The following is a 19,917-nucleotide window of genomic DNA, read 5'->3' on the forward strand; positions in this document are numbered from 1 at the left end:
GGGGAAACAGTGTTTAAAGGACCAGGTGTATCCAAAATCAAATTTCAAATGAAGCTCATACAAATGGCATATGGGAAAAAGAAAAAGGTGCAGATGGTGCAGATCAAAAGCAAACTGGTAGGTTTTTTGAAAAAATATGCGATGTACAAATTACTCAAAAATAAAAAGTGATCACGAAATAAAACATATAAAAGCAATGTGGGGTACAAGAAATGCACTGACGCGTTTCGACACAATCGGTCTTCGACAGGGGCATACTATGTCCCCTCACATTGCTTCTCAATAAATACACTGCTCAAAAACTTGTCCGCCCGCAAACAGTGGGTGGAACAGGAAGTTGTAACAAGTGGTATGTTAATGTTATCAACACATCTATTTAACTATTTATTTTGGACCTTAATTTAATCCAAAAATCGCTTATGCATTTTGCAGATCCAAATAACATAGAGAATATGCAGAGATACTAAAACGTGGTATATATAGATTATGATAACAATGAGATATTCATCTGTATATCCCAGTTGATAACATTACTATGTCACAATTGTTACTCACATAAAACAAAAAAGAGTATGGATTAACAAGAGCTGCTCTTGTAGGGTCTTGTATTGTAGGGTCTCGGCGGAGACTATCTGTAAAGCAGCCACCTGGTCTTCCAGAAAAACCTTTATATAACATTATAGGGTAGATTCTGCATGGCTTTCAACAGTAGATTTTGGAAGGGCCATTATTCAGGCCAACTCTTCTGTTCCTTGTTAATAAATGTATTTTCTTGCACTCCCACCCAGTCTGCGAGCAGGGCCAGATTAAGAACATTAGGGGCCTGGTGCTGAGGATTTTGGGGGGGTCTTTTATAAACAATAAATAAATAAAAATGCAACTATTTTTTGTTATAACAAATTAAATTAAAGAGAGAGAAGGAGGATGAAAGAGGGGTGAGGGGTAAGGGAGGGAGGATGACAGAGAAAGGGGGGGATGGGAGAGAGAGGATGCACATGAGCATGTGTGGGAATGACATCAGGGCAGCCTGGCCAAGGCAAGTGACGGAAGGCGCAGAACCCAGAAGGAAGTCCGGGTGAAGATGGAAGTGCCCGGGCCCCGCCGGACTGATCACAGCACAGCACTGGAGGGCTCAGTCTGACAGGTAAGTGTACCCTAATGTGCTAATATGCTGGGCATACTTGTACATTATGGCATAACCTCCCCCAGGTCCTCTAAAAAGTAGTAATGTTAGAAAAGTTTACTACCGCTTTACTATCACCGGAGCCTCTCATGGGGCCCCTACTGACCCTGTGGCCCTTGGGCAGTGCCTAAGTACATGGTTGTCAACATTTCAAAAATATTTTCAGGGACGCTTTTTTTACAAGTGCTATATTTAGAGTAGCTGACATCCCCCGTGTTCCTCTATATATCACAATAGTCATTACAAAATGAAATAAGTACTAATAATGGGGAAGAACAAATATGAGGACTGTGAGATTTCCTTTAGTTGAACTGACAAAAGTGCCCATTCTAGAGCTGGTAACATTGAGGATATTCAGTATCATTTTAAAGAACAGTTTTTGTGGGTAAGAGGCATAGGAGAGGAGTATGGATGGTATAAAAGTGGGAAGTATGTGCAGGTGAGGGAGAGGAATGTGGAGGGTCTAACAGTGGGCACTATGTACATGAGAGGAGTGCAGAGGGTATGGCAGAAGGCACTATGTACAGGAGAGGAGTGTGAAGAGTAAGACAGTGGGCAGTATGCACAGCAGAGGAGTGTAGAGGGTATGACATTGGGCACTATATATAAGAGAAGAGTGTGGAGGGTATGACAGTGGGCACTATGTACAGGAGAGTAGGACAGTAAGCAGTAATTACAGGAGAGGAGTGTGGAGGGAGGGTATGACGGTGGGCACTATGTATAGGAGAGGAGTATGGAGGGTATGACAGTTAGTAGTATGTACAGGAGTGGAGGGTATGACAGTGGGCACTATGTATAGGAGAGAAGTGTTGGAGGTATGACAGTGGGCACTATGTATATGAGAGGAGTATGGAGGGTATGATAGTGAGTAGTATGTACAGGAGAGGAGTGTGGATGGTATGACAGTGGGCACTATGTATAGGAGAGAAGTGTTGGAGGTATGGCAGTGGGCACTATGTATAGGAGAGGAGTGTGGAGGGTATGACAGTGAGTAGCATGTACAGGAGAGGAGTATGGAGGGTATAGCAGTGGGCACTATGTATAGGAGAGGAGTATGGAGGGTATGGAGGTGGGCACTATGTATAGGAGAGGAGTATGGAGGGTATGGCGGTGGGCACTGTATAGGTGATGAGTGTGAAGGGTACGACAGTGGACACTATGTACAGGAGAGAAGTGTATGACAGCGGGCACTATGTACAGGTGAGGAGTGTGTAGGATATGACAGCGGGCGTTATGTATAGGAGAGAAGTGTGGAGGGTATGACAGTTAGTAGTATGTACAGGAGTGGAGGGTATGACAGTGGGCACTATGTATAGGAGAGAAGTGTTGGAGGTATGACAGTGGGCACTATGTATATGAGAGGAGTATGGAGGGTATGATAGTGAGTAGTATGTACAGGAGAGGAGTGTGGAGGGTATGACAGTGGGCACTATGTATAGGAGAGAAGTGTTGGAGGTATGGCAGTGGGCACTATGTATAGGAGAGGAGTGTGGAGGGTATGACAGTGAGTAGCATGTACAGGAGAGGAGTATGGAGGGTATAGCAGTGGGCACTATGTATAGGAGAGGAGTATGGAGGGTATGGAGGTGGGCACTATGTATAGGAGAGGAGTATGGAGGGTATGGCGGTGGGCACTGTATAGGTGAGGAGTGTGAAGGGTACGACAGTGGACACTATGTACAGGAGAGAAGTGTATGACAGCGGACACTATGTACAGGTGAGGAGTGTGTAGGATATGACAGCGGGTGTTATGTATAGGAGAGAAGTGTGGAGGGTATGACAGTGAGCAGTATGTACAGGAGAGAAGTGTGGAGAGTATGACAGTGGGCACTATGTATAGGAGAGAAGTGTGGAGAGTATGACAGTGGGCACTATGTACAGGAGAGAAGTGTGGAGAGTATGACAGTGGGCACTATATATAGGAGAGGAGGATGAAGTAATCTGGGAAGGAAAAATGTAAAGGTTTGTGGAAGGATGTTTAGGGACTGTGTAGTGGTTAAGCGGGCCAGACATGGATTGAAATTACACCAATTAAGCAGAGACCCGCCATAGTCGATCTATGTATGGGCTAGCTGGTTTTACACAAGTCAACCTAATAACCGACTTGAGTACAACCAGCCTGTCAGGTTTTCCCCAAAACAATCAGAGCTGCCAGCTATAGTTAGCAGCACTAATCAATGTATTGACTGGCAGAACACAATAACACTGCGGGAGTGATCGCCCCATTCACAGGTCAGCAGGTGAGAGGGTGTGTGGGGACAGGCTGGGGAGAGATACTAGTCAGTCCCTGGGTAGGCACTGGTTAGTATCAGAGCCAGATACACACAGGTTACATACACTATGATCGTTAGAGCGAGAGCAATAATTCTAGCACTAGATCTCCTCTAACTCTAAACATGTAACCTGTAAAAAAAATGTAAAGCATCGCTTAATAGACAACAAAAAATCGTGATAACTTTAGTGGGTTTTTTTATGAATGAAACAGTTTCTTTCCAACATAAAAAGTTGCAAATACCACCATTTTATTCCATAGGGTGTCAGCTAAAACAATATATAATGCTTGAGGGTTCTGAGTAATTTTCTATCATAAAAAAATGATGATTTTTACATGTAGGAGAGAAGTCTCAGAATGGGCCTGGTTGCCAAGGGGTTAATTATCAGAAGTAATATACAAATAATTATTATCAGCACTGTGATGTCATCCTCTCAGTCTGCTGCAGAGTGTTCCGGCTTGTATTTATACTGCCGCTCTGTATGTAGCTTCTGACAGGCTGTGCAAGGAGCCCCGTATCTCCGGAACCATAGATGATAGCAGCCCCATATTTTAACCAGTGCTGGAGTGGGTCTTTAGCTACCTACCCCCCAAATATGGGGTCTCTGTGACTCCTGGTCACCGAGCTACAATCCTCGAAGTCGATCTTTTATTTTTTTATTTTTTTTTATTTTTTGGGCAAATGGGCCTATCTTGAGAAAGGGGCCTGGAGCTGCAGCTCCAATAGCCCCTATGTTAATCCGGCCCTGTCTGTGAGTTATTCCCCAGAGTGTATGCTGCCATGATGCAACAGGAAAACGGAAAATTGTATACTTACCTTTGCGTAATTTTCCTTTCCTGTCGCATCTTCATGGCAGCATACAATGTCCCACCTGTTTGAGGTGATTTATATATATGGAGAATGCTGGGGCGGGGGCTGTGACTTCATCTTAGGCTCGGTTCACACAGGGGCGACTCCGATCCAACTTCAGGTCGCCCCTAGTCGCCTCAGGTCGGACAACATTTAAAAATCAATGTAAGTGAATGAGAGCCGTCTTAATGCACGCTACTGACAGTCGCTCCGACTTCAAAAGAAGTTCCTGTACTACTTGAATCCGACTTGTAGGCGATTGATTTCAATGGAGGTCGCCTCCAAGTCGGATCTCTGTCTATACGGAGGCGACTTTGACAGAATTATTAGCTCTGAAGGGGGAACTCCACGCCAAATTTCTGAAAAAAATTTGGCGTGGGTTCCCCCTCCGAGAGCATACCAGGCACTTAGGTCTGGTATGGATTCCAAGGGGAACCCCCTACGCCGAAAAAAACCAGACCCTTATCCGAGCACGCTACCCGGCCGGCCAGGAAAGGGGCTGGGGACGAGCGGGCGCCCCCCCTCCTTAGCCGTACCAGGCCGCGTGCCCTCAACATGGGGGGTGCCTTGGGGGAGGGGGGCGTGCGGCCCCCCCACCCCAAAGCACCTTGTCCCCATGTTGATGAGGACAAGGGCCTCTTCCCGACAACCCTGGCCGTTGGTTGTCGGGGTCTGCGGGCGGGGGGCTTATCGGAATCCGGGAGCCCCCTTTAATAATGTGTAATGTGAATGTGAATGAGTATGGGGTAAAATGTACCCCTACCCATTCACCTGTAAAATAAAGTACAAAAAAAAACACAACACACAAGATAAAATAGTTTATTGCACAGCTCCGGGGGTCTTCCGTCTTCGGGGGTCTTCTCGCCGGACTCCTCCGCTATCTTCTTGTAGCTCTTTTACTAGTGGAGGAGCCCGGCTTTCTTCCTCACCGCCACTCTCTTCTTCCGACTTCGGGGGTCTTGTCCCCCTCTTCGGTTCTTCTGCCGGGCCACTGCGCCTTCTTATAGCTCTTTTACAGGCGGTGGCCCGGTCTTCTGTCGCCGCCGCCTTCCGTTCTTCTTCTTCTTCTTCTCCTGGAGATGTTGACTCGACGCTCTCTCCGGCCGCAATGCCAGGGGCGCTCTGCGCGGCGACTTATATAGGGACAAGGGGCGGGGTCATCGGTTATGCTCACATGGGTTGATGTCACATGGTGACCCGACCCCTTACGATGTCACAGTCCCGGAGGATGCTGGGACTGTCGCCATGTGACATCAACCGATGACCCCGCCCCTTGTCCTTATATAAGTCGCCGCGCAGCGCGTCCCTGGCATTGCGGCCGGGGAGAGAGTCGAGTCAACATCTCCAGGAGAAGAAGAAGAAGAACGGAAGGCGGCGGCGGCGACAGAAGACCGGCCCACCGCCTGTAAAAGAGCTATAAGAAGGCGCGGTGGCCCGGCAGAAGAACCGAAGAGGGGGACAAGACCCCCGAAGTCGGAAGAAGAGGGCGGCGGCAAGGAAGAAAGCCGGGCTAATCCGCTAATAAAAGAGCTACAAGAAGATAGCGGAGGAGTCCGGCGAGAAGACCCCCGAAGACGGAAGACCCCCGGAGCTGTGCAATAAACTATTTTATCTTGTGTGTTGTGGTTTTTTTGTACTTTATTTTACAGGTGAATGGGTAGGGGTACATTGTACTCACCCACCCGCAGACCCCGACAACCAACGGCCAGGGTTGTCGGGAAGAGGCCCTTGTCCTCATCAACATGGGGACAAGGTGCTTTGGGGTTTGGGGGCCGCACGCCCCCTCCCCCAAGGCACCCCCCCATGTTGAGGGCACGCGGCCTGGTACGGCTCAGGAGGGGGGGCGCCCATTTGTCCCCAGCCCCTTTCCTGGCCGGCCGGGTAGCGTGCTCTGATAAGGGTCTGGTGTGGATCTGGGGGGACCCCCACGCCGTTTTTTTTCGGCGTAGGGGTTCCCCTTGGAATCCATACCAGACCTAAGGGCCTGGTATGCTCTCGGAGAGAGTTCCCCCTTCAGAGCTCATTGGCCACGGCAAAAGTCGCCAAGTCGCCCCAGGTCGTGTCTAAAAGTCGTGTTCAAGTCGTCTCCAAGTTGCCTCACAAAGTCGTCCTGAAGTCGTGTCGCCCCTGTGTGAACCGAGCCTTATAGTTATGTGGTCCTATCAGGTTGTGGAGGCGGAGTCACAACCCAGAGTGTATGCTGCCATGAAGATGCGACAGGAAAGAAAAATTACGGAAAGGTAAGTATACAATTTTCTGTTTTAATTGTTTGAGAGGGGTAGTGGAGGTGTCATGGGCGGGAATATTTCTTATGTTTTCTTCCAACAGAAACAAATACTTCCTGTGATACATTAACTGAAATGTTTATACACCAAGCCTCAGCTTACATTAGTAGATGATTAAAAACATTGATTAATAAAGTTTGTTATATCACTCACCACTGATTTCATACTTACACAGACTTGGCTACACAATCATGCAGACCTATCCAGGGTCTACCACTAGGTGGACTAGGCAGCCGCCTAGGGCGCAGCCATGGCCTGTCACCTCCTCATCCCCGCTGGATGTAACCTATGGAGCCGCTGTCCCCGTGTGGTGGGTCTGCAGGAGTGTGTACTGAAGGTCCGGAGGAGGAGAGGGAATGTCTGTTGCCAGGGATGGTGCAGGGGCGTGGGGAGGGAACTATCACATGTATTACACTGACAGATTCCTCCCCCGGCTCCCCCAGCTGCAGAGCTGTTCGGCGGCTCAGGGCTCTGATTGATACCGAGGAGCTGGTCCACCTCCTTCATTGTCACTGGTCGGGACTTGTGAGGGGGTGTGGCCAGCCAAGGGATGATCCCACATGTCACTGGGGGACGGGGGACAGGGGGCGGAGCAGCCAGCCTCAGGGATGATCGCAGGTCCTTCTGGACAGAGCATCATGGAGGTAAAAAAAAGGCTCTAAAAATTCTGTTTTGTTTTTTTATGCAGCCACTGGACTGGGAGAAATTGGGTTGAAAACTGCTCTGCCCGATATCTCAGTCAAGACACTGCTACAGGAAAGACCAGATATCATCTTGGTCTTTGTCAACTTTATTATTTCTATCTTTAGACTTTTAAACAAAAGTAAAAAAGTGACAAAGATCAAGATGATATCTGGTCTTTCCTGTAGCAGTGTCTTGACTGAGATATTGGGCAGAGCAGTTTTCAACCCAATTTCACCCAGTCCTCTGCCCTGCTGTCACCCAGCCCCCTGCAGACACCCAGTCCCCTGTTGTCACCCAGCCCTCTGCCTTGCTGTCACCCATTCCTCTGCCTTGCTGTCACCCAGCCCTCTGCCATGCTGTCACTCAGCCCTCTGCTGTCACACAATCCTCTGCCCTGCTGTCACCCAGCCCTCTGCCCTGCTGTCACCAGGTCCCCTGTTGTCACCCAGTCCTCTGCCCTGCTGTCAGCCAGCCCTCTGCTGTCACCCAGCCCTCTGCCCTGCTGTCACCCAGTTCCATGTTGTCTCCCAGTCCTCTGCTTAGTATCACCCAGCCCTCTGCAGACACCCAGTCCCCTGTTGTCGCTCAGTCCTCTGCCCTGCGTTCATCCTGTCCTCTGAACTGCTGTCACCTAGCCCTCTGATGTCACCCAGTCCCCTGCTGTCTCCCATTCGTCTGCCCACCCAGTCCCCTGCCTGCTGTCACCCAGTCCCCTGCCTGCTGTCACCCAGTCCTCTGCCTGCTGTCACCCAGCCCTCGGCCCTGCTGTCACCCAGCCCTCGGCCCTGCTGTCACCCAGCCCTCGGCCCTGCTGTCACCCAGCCCTCGGCCCTGCTGTCACCCAGCCCTCTGCCCTGCTGTCACCCAGCCCTCTGCTGTCATTCAGTGCCCTTTTGTTGCCCAGTCCTCTGCCCTGCTGTCACCCAGCCCTCTGCTGTCATTCAGTGCCCTTTTGTTGCCCAGTCCTCTGCCCTGCTGTCACCCAGCCCTCTGCTGTCATTCAGTGCAGTTTTGTTGCCCAGTCCTCTGCCCTGCTGTCACCCAGCCCTCTGCTGTCATTCAGTGCCCTTTTGTTGCCCAGTCCTCTGCCCTGCTTTTACCCAGCCCTCTGCTGTCGCCCATTTCTCAAAAAAAAAAAAAAAGAATTTTAAATGTTGTCAACTATGTTCGCTGTGTACAGCAGTTCAATGAGGGGGCAACAAACATCACAGGGGGGTATAGATAGGGCCAGTGCTAGACTATTTTGCGCCCATTCTACACCGTATATAAATGATATTTTGGTGGTTCAGAAGTTGTTTTTTTGGGGGGACGCAAGTAGCTGGTCTCGCCTAGGGCGCAAAATAGTCTAGCACCAGCCCTGGATCTATTACAAACACATCTATTGATCCATTGTTTAGGAAAGACTGCTCCAGCAGGTAAAACTGATGAAAATATCTCAAATTTTTCTTTTGACGTGAACATATTTGGATGTGGCATTTTGAAAATTTTCATTTGGTTTATTGTCCCATATATACAGTAAATGACAACGGTGTACTGGAAATAGCTGTTTGCCTGGAGATCAGGTTTTGACAAAACTGCATAGCACTGGTATATTGTATAGAGCACAACATGTTTACACCAAAACACCCCTCATCTCAACATACACACAGTTATTTTTATAGGCTTACCTACACACAGGCTGTCCCAACTTGTAGTAATCACAAGGGATGGGGTTTGGGATTGCCACTACTTTGAGGCTGAGATCTGCGGATCCTGGCGAATTTATAAGCAGATTTGCCCTGGAGAATTTTTTTTTGTATACAGGCAGTCCCCGAGTTACGAACAGGTTAGGGACTGCCTGTTTGTTAAGTCGGATTTGTTCTTAATTCAGACGCGCATACGCATAATGGCGGTTTCCGATGTTTTCTGCTGTTTTCCAGCGTCATTTTCCTATGTGCCCGCCGGCGCCACCTGCCGTTCGTAAGTAGGAGTTGCTTGTAAGTCGGAGGTTCTTAACTCGGGGACCTGTATTCTGTATTTATCTTATCCAATCACAGGAGATTGATTTTTTTTTTTTTAACCATAATGCACTGCATAGTCTTTTAAATGTGGCCAGCTGACTTTGAACAGACAATAAGAGGGTTATTAACCACTTGAACTCCGGAAGATTTACCCCCTTTCTGACCAGGACTTTTTTTGCAATACGGCATTGCGTTACTTTGACCAGCCGCAGTCATTATACTGTGGCAGGTAGGCACGATCCTGCGAACCACCGTAGCTCTACGTCGGTCACTTTAAGTGGGATAGCAGGTGCGCGCACGCCGTCAGAGCAGGGGGTGCTGATGCTCATGACCAGCAGTTGTGATGACCGCTGGCCATGAGCGATCACGGGCATGAGAGGCAGAACAGGGACGTGTGTGTGTAAGCACACACATCCCAGTTCTGTGAGGAGAGGAGAGAGAGATCGTGAGTTCCTACGAACTGGGAACCACGATCTGTCATCGCCTATAGTCAGTCCCATCCCCAACAGTTAGAACACACACATAGGGAACACAGTTAACCCTTTGATCGCTCCCTAGTGTTAAAGCGGAGCTCAACCCTAAATTGGAACTTATGCTCATCGGAACCCTCCCCCCTCCGGTGCCACAATTGGCACCTTTCAGGGGGGAGGGGGGTGCAGATACCTGTATAATACATTAGGGAAGCAAGGCTTCACTTCCTGATGCACAGAGCTGCCCCGATCCTCCTCTTCTGGGGTCCCTCAGCGGCGCTCCAGGCTCCTCCTCTTCTCGAATGCCCCCATGGAGAGCTGCGTTCAATGGGGGCTCCCAAGTCCTGCTGCTGCGTCCATTGACACAGACAGCAAGACTCGGCTCCTCCCCCAGCTCTCGTGTCACTGGATTTGACTGATAGCAGCAGGAGCCAATGGCTACCGCTGCTATTAATCTATCCAATGAGGACCCGAGACAGCGACTGGAGCTGCTGTGCTCATCCCTGTTGCTGGAACCAACGGTTTCAGGTAAGTAAAAGGGGGGCTCTGTGGGGGGCTACTGCACTACAGAAGGAATGCATTAAGGTGAAAAACCTTGAGGGTTTACAACCCCTTTAAGTGACAATTTCGTGACCGTGCGATGCTGTACCCAAATAAATGTCTGCCCTTTTTTCACACAAATAAAGCTTTCTTTTGGAGATTAAAAGCACCCTAGCTGCTGAAAAATTTGAGTTACGCTTACCGGTAACGTCTTTTCCAGTAGTCTTTCAGGACAGCCACTATGAGAGATAGACTCCTCCTCTTCCTCTGGAAACACTGCGCCAGCCCATAAATTCTTACTTCCCCTGTCAGACCTCAGTTTATATCGAGATTACCTCCGGCCAGCTGGGGAGACACAAGAACACATTAATAACATATTTATCAAATACCATTATCTTGCTGCGCTCTGGTCTTTTGTAAGACTCCCCCCAAATTTCGGGTGGGAACTAGGGCTGTCCTGAAAGACTACTGGAAAAGACGTTACCGGTAAGCGTAACCCTAATTTTCCCTAATCGTCTTTCAGGACAGCCACTATGAGAGGATAAACGAGCACTTACCAGTTAGGGTGGGACTACAGCTTGCAAAACCTTTCGCCCAAAGGTCTGCTCACCTGCCGACATCAGATCCACTCTGTAGTGTTTTACGAAAGTGGAATAGCTGGACCATGTTGCTGCTCTGCAAATCTGCTCTGGTGTTGCTCCCGCTCTTTCTGCCTGGGAGGCTGCCATAGCTCTAGTGGAGTGTGCTTTAATACCCACTGGGATTTCTGTCCCTGCAACTGAATAAGCCTGCTCGATGGCTACTCTGAGCCATCTAGCAATAGTGCGTCGGGACGCTTTACAACCTTTTCTGGCCCCGGAAAACAAAACAAATAAGGAATCTGACCTTCTGAATGTCTTGGTCAGTTCCAGATAGTGTAGGATACATCTCCTAACATCCAAATAATGAAATTTTAGTTCCTTCTCCCCGGAGGGATTGGGACAAAAAGAGGGCAAAACAATTTCCTGGCTTCTATGAAAGCTGGATGCCACTTTCTGCAAAAAGGCCGGATCGGTCTTTAAAACCATCCGGTCCGGAAAAATAACGCAAAAGGGAGCCCTGACTGATAAGGCCTCCATCTCACTGACCCTCCTGGCAGTTGTTACTGCTACCAGAAACACTGTCTTCAGAGTAAGCTCTCTCAGAAAACACTCCGTTAAAAGGCTCAAAGGGGGGTCCAGTTAAGCTCTGTAAAACTAAAGATAAATCCCATCTGGGAAAGGACAGACCCTGGACCGGTCTCTGTCTGGACAGGGCCCTAAAGAACCTGACTACCCATGGGTTGGCAGCCAAATGGTCTTCCAAATAAACACTGAGGGCTGATACTTGACCCCTGAGGGTACTAATGGATAAGCCTTTATCTGCCCCACATTGTAAAAATTCCAAAACTGCGGAGGACCTCCGTACTGGGAAAGAGCTCTCTGAAAATCCTTTAGATTTTAATAAACCTTCCTCAGTAGCCAGGGCGCTAACTTCCACTGGCGTACTCGTGGGCAGAGGACTGGCCCCTGAGAGAGGAGATCGTCCCGAGGGGGCAAGAGTAGGGGAGGTTCTACCGCCAACTGCTTTAGCATTGAGAACCATGCTCTTTTGGGCCAATGTGGAGCCACCAGAATCAGAGATGTGCTTTCCATTTGAAACTTTCTCAGAACTGCTGGCAACAACGCTGGAGGTGGGAAGGCATAGCAAGTTCTGAAGTGCCAATTCTGGTTCAAGGCGTCCACGCCTAAGGCTCCCTCTCCCCTTTTTAGGGAGAAAAAACAGGGGCTTTTTGCATTGTTTTTGGACACGAACAGGTCCACCTCTGGAGACCCCCATCTCTTTATTATGAGATTGAAGACCTCCTGGTTGAGAACCCAATCGCCCTCCCTCAGCCTCTTTCGGCTGAGAAAGTCTGCTACCACGTTTTTCTCTCCCCTCAGGAAAACTGCTGAGAGCGAAAGGGTGTAGGTTTCGGCCCAGGACAGATCTCTGTCGCTAAAGACAACAGGGCTCCGCTTCTCGTGCCACCCTGCTTGTTTAAATAGGCCACTACGGAAGAGTTGTCCGACCGCACCTGAATGTGGTGACCCCGGAGCTTTTTTGAAGAATCTGAGGGCTAGTCCCACTGCCCTTAATTCTTTCCAGTTGGACGATCGAGTCGCCTCGCCGTCCTCCCAAGTGCCCTGGGCTAGAAGGGAACCCAAATGTGCCCCCCAACCTTTTCCACTTGCATCTGTGGTCACTACCCGAGAAACCGGGATGAGCCACAGACGCCCCTGCAACAGATTCGTCATTTTCCTCCACCACCAGAGGGATCTCTTTACCTGGTGTGGAATATGTACTAGGGTGTCTAGAGCCTCCTGACTGTGGCCCCACACCCCTAGGATGAAGGTCTGTAGGGGACGAAAATGTAGCCCTGCCCACTGCACTGCTGGGAGGGTAGATGTAAGGAGACCCAATACTGACATCAGAACCCTTATGGAAACCAGCTGGTTGCTCTGAAGAGAGGCCACCGCTCTGTCCAGCTTTTGTACCTTTTCTCTTGGTAGAAAAACTCTCAACAGTGTTGAGTCCAACAGAAAACCTAGATAGGAGATCTGTTGTGAGGGGATCAGGCTGGACTTTTCCAAGTTCAGAAGCCACCCCAGGTCTGTAAGGACCCCTTTGGTTAGATCGAGATCCTTGACCAACTGTGTTGGGGATGCTGCAAATAAAAGCAGGTCGTCCAGGTAGGCTATTATACATATCCCCTGGAGCCGAAGAAAGGCCATGGCTTCTGCCAGGACCTTGGTAAAAATGCGGGGTGCAGAGGATGGCCTGAATGGCAGGGCCTGAAACTGAAAATGTACTGTTTCTCCCCCTAAATCTATGGCAAGGCGTAGAAACTTCTGCGAGGCCTCCGCTATAGGGATGTGTAAATACGCGTCCCTTAGGTCCAGAGATACCATGAAACAGTTGCGGGGCAGAAGAGCCTTTACTGAAAAGATCGACTCCATGCGGAATCTTTTGTATGTCACTGAAGCATTCAGGGGCTTTAAGTTCAGAATCAATCTGAACTTTCCTGAGGGTTTTTTCACTACGAAGATGTGAGAATAAAACCCCCTTCCCTCTTCTACTTTTGGGACCCTGAGAATAACATCCTGATTCTCCAATTCCCTCAGAGCTTCTAGCAAGCACGCACCTGGGTAGATGCGTGACAAGGAGCCTTTGAGGGGGAGGTCTTAAGAATTCCAAGAGGTACCCCCTTCTTATTACCCCTAAAATAAATTGATTGGGGGATATTGTCTCCCACTGTGGTAGAAAGGCCCCCAGTCTTCCTCCCACTGTAGCTGGAATGTCACTGGGTTTTACGGGGCTGGACAGGAGGGCGAAAAATCGCCCCTCCTCTGCCCCTGCCTTTTTGGGGCCAGGTTTTCTTTTTCCCCTCTGGTTTAGGGGTTTTCCTACGCCCTTGCGGACGAAACCCCTTTTTAGTTTGTACGGGGGTTTTCCGTTTAAGAGGAAAGGATTTTTTCCTGTCCGCTGTCCGGTCTAGAACAGTCTCTAGCCCTGGGCCAAAAAGGAGGTCCCCGTCAGGGGTATCCCACATAGTTTTATCTTGGAGGCATTATCCCCTGGCCATGTTTTTAACCAGAGGGCCCTTCTGGCTGAATTGGCTAGAGCCGCCGTTCTGCCTGACATGCGGACGGACTCAGCAGAGGCATCTGCTATGTAAGTGATCCCTCGCAGCATAGTAGGGAAGGATGACAGAATGGTTTCCTTATCTGTGCCTGCCTCAATATGTTGTTGGATCTGTGAGAGCCAGTGCTCTAAATTGCGAGCCACAACTGTAACTGCCATTTCAGGCTTTAGATAGCCGAGTCCCACGTTTTTTTAAGCAGAGAGTCAATCCTTTTGTCCATGACATCTGCCAAGGCCCCCATGTCTTCAAACGCCAAATCTGTGTGTCTGGAGACCTGGGAGAAAGCGGCATCCAATTTGGGATTTTTATTCCAAAGGCATGCCGGGTCCTCTGAAAATGGGAACCTTCTTTTGAGGGATCTGGATAAAAAGGGTTTTCTCTCCGGATCCTGCCACTCCTTTTTAACTGTTTCCATTAAAACTTCGTGCACTGGAAACACCCTTCTTTTTGGTTCCCCCAAACCTGAATACATTTGATCATGCAGGGTTAGGGGCTTTTTATCCGTCTGGATACCGAGGGTTGCATAAATTGCCTTTTAAGAGGTCCTCTACCTCATCAAGGGATAATTTATATCTGGAGGCTTTCCTGGACCCCCCGTCCTGGTCCTCCCCCTCTGAACCCTCCTGGGAATCGTAAGAGGAACTGTCTGGAAGTTCCCTACCTGTCCCTGAAGGGCCTGCAACCTCTGTCCTCCCTGTACTAGCAGGTTGGACTGGAGCAGAACTCTGTGCTAGAGGTGGGGTTGTATCCTGGGGAGATGGACCCGTGGGAAGCTGAAATTTTTCAAAAAGGGACCTAAAAGAAGAGAAGGTGGACGAGAGCTCTTTGACTGAAGCTGCTAGTCCTGACTCCTGTTCAGATTCCCTTTTCCTAATGAGGGAGTCAATACAGCCTTTGCACAACACTTTGGTCCAAGATTCCCCTAAAATGTCCCTACAGGAGGCACACTTCTTTTTAGAGCTATGCGTAGACCTAGTTTTTTCCGTAGCTTTATAAAAAAAAAAGGAAAAAAGAAAAAACAGAAAAAGACAAAGTCAATCCAAAGCTCGGGATACAACCCTGGGAGTGCACTAGACCCTTTTTTAAAAGAAGGAATCTGAGCCTCCCCTCCCCCCTGGCCACCCAGGGGGTCTGCCCCCCCATGATAGAACCATACATTGGGGTGGGGGGATCCTAGATAGAGAGTACCCCTCCCCAGGGTGCTCTTACCTTAGGAATGCTGGAGATAGAGTCTGTTGTTTGAGCCTCAGCTTCCGACATGACTGCAGGTGGCTGCTTACTACAGAGTTCCACGCTGCCTGTGCGCGTTCCGAACTCATCTCCAGCTTGTGCCCGGCCCTCCTATCAGCTCCACGACCCGGAACCGGAAGTCGATCGTATTCGAGGTCAAGCCTTCGTTTCCGCCGGATACGACGTCGCCCGTCGTTCGGCCCGCTCGGTTCAAAGAAAAAAAGGGGCGGACTGTACCCTTGTACAGGGAAATCTTTCGAACGGCTTGCCAGCTGCGTTCCTGTAGACGCGATAGGAGTCCCCCACAACCTGAAGCTGCGCTCGACTCGGAAGGGGTGGCAGTACCTGGTGAGGTAAGTAAACTGTTCGACCCGCCCAACATGCGGACGATGGTTTCGAACGGTTTGAACCCAGCTTTCTCCAAATGAAGCCCCTGCTTCTTTCAACCGGGTTCTTTAACGAAAAAATGGCCACAGCCTCCCCGACTGATCGGCCTGGTTCCTTGCACAGTGTCTCCCCGCTGGAGGAAACACTAATAACTGAGGTCCGGCAGGGGAAGTAAGAATTTATGGGCTGGCGCAGTGTTTCCAGAGGAAGAGGAGGAGTCTATCTCTCATAGTGGCTGTCCTGAAAGACGATTAGGGAAAGTGTTGCTTAAACAGCACTAAAGTGCCACTAAAATGAGCGGTGCTTTAAGACCCATTATGAAAGGGGTCTTATTGAGAGTTTGCTAGAAATAAGCCAGCAGCAGGACAGATTTGCTTTAGTGGAAAAAAAAGAAAAGACAGCCACAGGGAACTACTGGCCAATTTCTCTCTGCTGGTCACAGCAGGCCTAATACAATTTGATGAAGAGGCCTGTGTCATTGCTAAAACTACCTGAAATTATGTTAGGCCCAGCTTTCAGTTTTGGAAAACAACAAACTTTTTCTTTAACTTTCCCTTTTTTTTGCATCTGACCTTGCATTCTTATCATCTCATTACGCTTTCCAGTCTTCTCAAGGCACGAGAAGTCATTATTGAACAACAGCATTTGAAATACACAAAAGTAGATTCATGCAATTTAAAAAAAAAAAGATAACGTTATATCTGTAAATCTAATAATTCGCTGGTGCTTTGCAATGACGCCTATGGGATCGCAGGCAGGAATGCCCAGACATAAATGAAAACTCAAACAAAAAAGACTAGTTTAAACACAATATTTTATTGGAGGGCACGGCATATATTATTGGTTTATAAACGTAATCATTAAGTACTAAATTACCATACGTATTTTATTCAGCATAAAAATAACTCAATACACCAAAATGTACGATAATACAGCTCAGCCACTACGACTCAAGCTGCAAAAACAATCTGTCTTCAATATTATTTCACAAAACTGTCCCCTCTTACTTTGAAACGAAAAGGGACCCTACCATATAATATAGCCGCAACAAGGGTAGGGAGAGTGGGAAGTTCCGTTGTTGATCCTCTTCATGTGACTGGCCCAAACTCCCTGGGCTAGACCTTTATATAGGGACCCCCCAGGAATTCTAGAATGTTCCAGGGAATCATCTGACCTCCTCTGACCTATTCTAACAAGGGGCTCCCAGATTCTAGAAGTGTCCTAGGTCAGCTGACCTTTAAAAACCAATCCCGGGCTTTCCCGCCGTTTTCTCACAGCGGGGAGCCTGGAAAATTCTTCTACCCCGAACCCATAAAGGAAAAGGGGGGCCTTAAGACAGGCTTACCCCCTTTTCCTCATATTCTGTATAATAACGTATAATGATAACTGAGAGTATACAAAATACTCAGGAAGAGAATTTCGTGTTAGCATAGATTTTGTGAGTTTTGAATTGACAGTCGTTTTTGTATTTAGACACTTTATCCATTGAGCAATGTGAGTGATTCATATTCTTACATGTTTGTGTCAAGAATTCTGAGAAATAATGCAGAACACCTCCTGTACACTTCACCAAAACTATTCTAGCCTAACCTGATACATGGGTTAGGGTGGGAGTGTCAGGAATGTGCAGTGTCCTCAAACAGATACAAGTAGTGTGGTTTATTTTTATATCCTAAATAGGGATGAGCCGAACACCCCCCGGTTCGGTTCGCACCAGAACTTTCGAACGGACCCCAAATTCGAATGAACTTTAGAACCCCATTGACATCTATGGGACTCGAACGTTCGAAATTAAAAGTGCTAATTTTAACGGCTAATATGCAAGATACTGTCCTAAAAAGGGTTTGGGGACCTGGCTCTTGCCCCAGGGGACATGGGTCAATGCCTAAAATGTTTTTAAAAATGGCCGTTTTGGCGGGAGCACTGATTTTAATGATGATTAAAGTGAAAAAAAAATAATGAAATATTCCTTTAAATATGGTGCCTGGGGGGTGTCTGTAGTATGCCTGTGAAGTGCCACGTGTTTCCCGTGTTTAGAACAGTCCCTGCACAAAATGACATTAAACAGAAATAACATCATTGAAAACTGCCTGCGGTTTTAATGTTATATCTGGTTCCTGCAATATGGTTGAAAACCATTGAGAAAAATGGCATGGGTAGCCCTCCCTGCCCATTACCAGCCCCTTTGGGTCTTGTACGCATATCAAGGGGAACCCTGTACCCATATTAAAAAAAGGAAATGCGTGTGGCCCCCAGGCCCTATATACTCAGAACAGCAGTATACAGGCGGTGCAAACAAGACATGGACTGTGTAGGTTTGTTGTGTTAAGTTGAATCTGTTTGTAATTTTCAACTGGTACATTTTTAAAGTGTAGCTCCAGTCAAAAAAACTATTTTTAAGCTTTTTGGAAAACATAGGGAAGGGTTATCACCCCTGTAAAATTTGTTTTGTCGTCCATCTTTTTTCATCTCACTTGCTGTTGTCTCCTTCCGTTTGCAAGTAGGAGATGTTTGTAAGTTGGATGTTTGAAAGTAGGGGCCTGCCCTATATGCTCTGCAGAAATGGCAGAACAAGGTGTTGGTTTTGCCACAACATTGTAAGCCCTCAAAGTGACTCTTGGTGGGCACTGGAGCGCCCTGCTGTGAACGATTATATCAAGAATTGTAATTACATGCCATTGTTGAACAGTGGTAAAAAAATTGATCTTTGGTGGTTGTGGTGCTGGTGCCACAACACTATAAGTCCTCACAGTTACTCTGGGTGGGCACAGGAACGGGCCCTCCTGTGAAATATTATATCAAGAATTGTAATTACATGTCCCTGTTAAACAGGGGCAGAAAAATTGGGCCTTAGGCAGTGGTGCTGGTGCCACTACACTGCAACCTCTCCCATATACTCTAGTTTTATTGCAGGAATTAGCCCTGCTGCAAAGCATTGCATCAAAAATTGTACTTAAACGCCCCTGTTAAACAGGGGCAGACAAATTGGGCCTTAGGCACTGGTGCTGGTGCCACCACACTGCAACCTCTCCCATATCTTAGGGGCAGCACAGTGGTGTAGTGGTTAGCACTCTCACCTAACAGCAAGAACGTTGATGGTTCAAATCCCAACCACGACACTACCTGCCTGGAGTTTGCATGTTCTCCCTGTGCCTGCGAGGGTTTCCTCCGGGTACTCCGGTTTCCTCCCACAATCCAAAGACATGCAGGTAGGTTAATTGGCTTCTATCCAAAATTGGCCCTAGTATATGAATGGGGACCTTGGATTGTGGGCGTGCAATGTACAGGGATAAGGACAATTGTAGACACTCACTCAGGTTGAACTGGATGGACTGGTGTCTTTATTCAACCTAACTAACTATGAAACTATATACTCTAGTTTTATTGCAGGAATTAGCCCTGCTGCAAAGCATTGCATCAAAAATTGTACTTAAATGCCCCTGTTAAACAGGGGCAGAAAAATTGGGCTAATGGCATCACCCAGAACCAGAAATGTTCTTCCAACATATCAGCGGAGGAGGAAGAGGATAGACAATCAACATAACAGGACAGTCACTCAGCATCAGCATAGGCAGTCTTGAAGGGATGTGATATTTCAAAAAAAATTATTCGGTTACATCAGCTTCAGGTGCTTGCTAGCTGTGGGTGATCCAAGCCTGATTCATCTTGATGAAGGTCAGTCGATCAACTGATTCGGTGGACAGGCACACCCTGTGATCGGTAACAAAGCCACCAGCAGCACTGAAGGCGCGTTCTGAAAGAACGCCGGATGCAGGACAGGCCAGTAGCTCAATTGCATACTGTGCAAGCTCTGGCCAGTGATCCATCCTCAAAACCCAGTAAGCCAGAGGATTTTTGGTGGGAAAGGTGTCCAAGTCTGACCTTGCCCCTAGGTATTCCTGCACCATGTAAATCAGACGCTGGCGATGGTTGCTGGAACCAATCATACCTTGGGGCTGCGGACTAAAAAATTGTCTGAAAGCATCAGTCAGACGGCCACCTTCTCCACCGCTCCTTCTGACTGATGCCTCAGCAACACGTTGTCCAGGACCAGGAGTTTGTAACCTCCCAGTCTCTGGGAACGCGTTGCACAGACCTTTCTGCAAGGCCTCCCGGAGATGTCTCATCCTCTGCTCCCTCTGCGATGGCAAGATAAGGTCGGCAACCTTACCCTTGTACCGTGGTTTAAGGAGAGTGGCCAGCCAGTAATGGTCCCTCTCCTTGATCCGAAGAATACGAGGATCCTTCCGCAGGCTTTGCAGGATCAGGGAGGCCATGCAGCGTAGGTTAGCTGAGGCATTCGGTCCGGAGTC

Source organism: Lithobates pipiens, unplaced genomic scaffold (genome assembly GCF_037356315.1).
Source record: "Lithobates pipiens isolate NorthernLeopardFrog02 unplaced genomic scaffold, aLitPip1_a1.2 Scaffold_1, whole genome shotgun sequence".
Taxonomy (NCBI): Eukaryota; Metazoa; Chordata; class Amphibia; order Anura; family Ranidae; genus Lithobates; species Lithobates pipiens.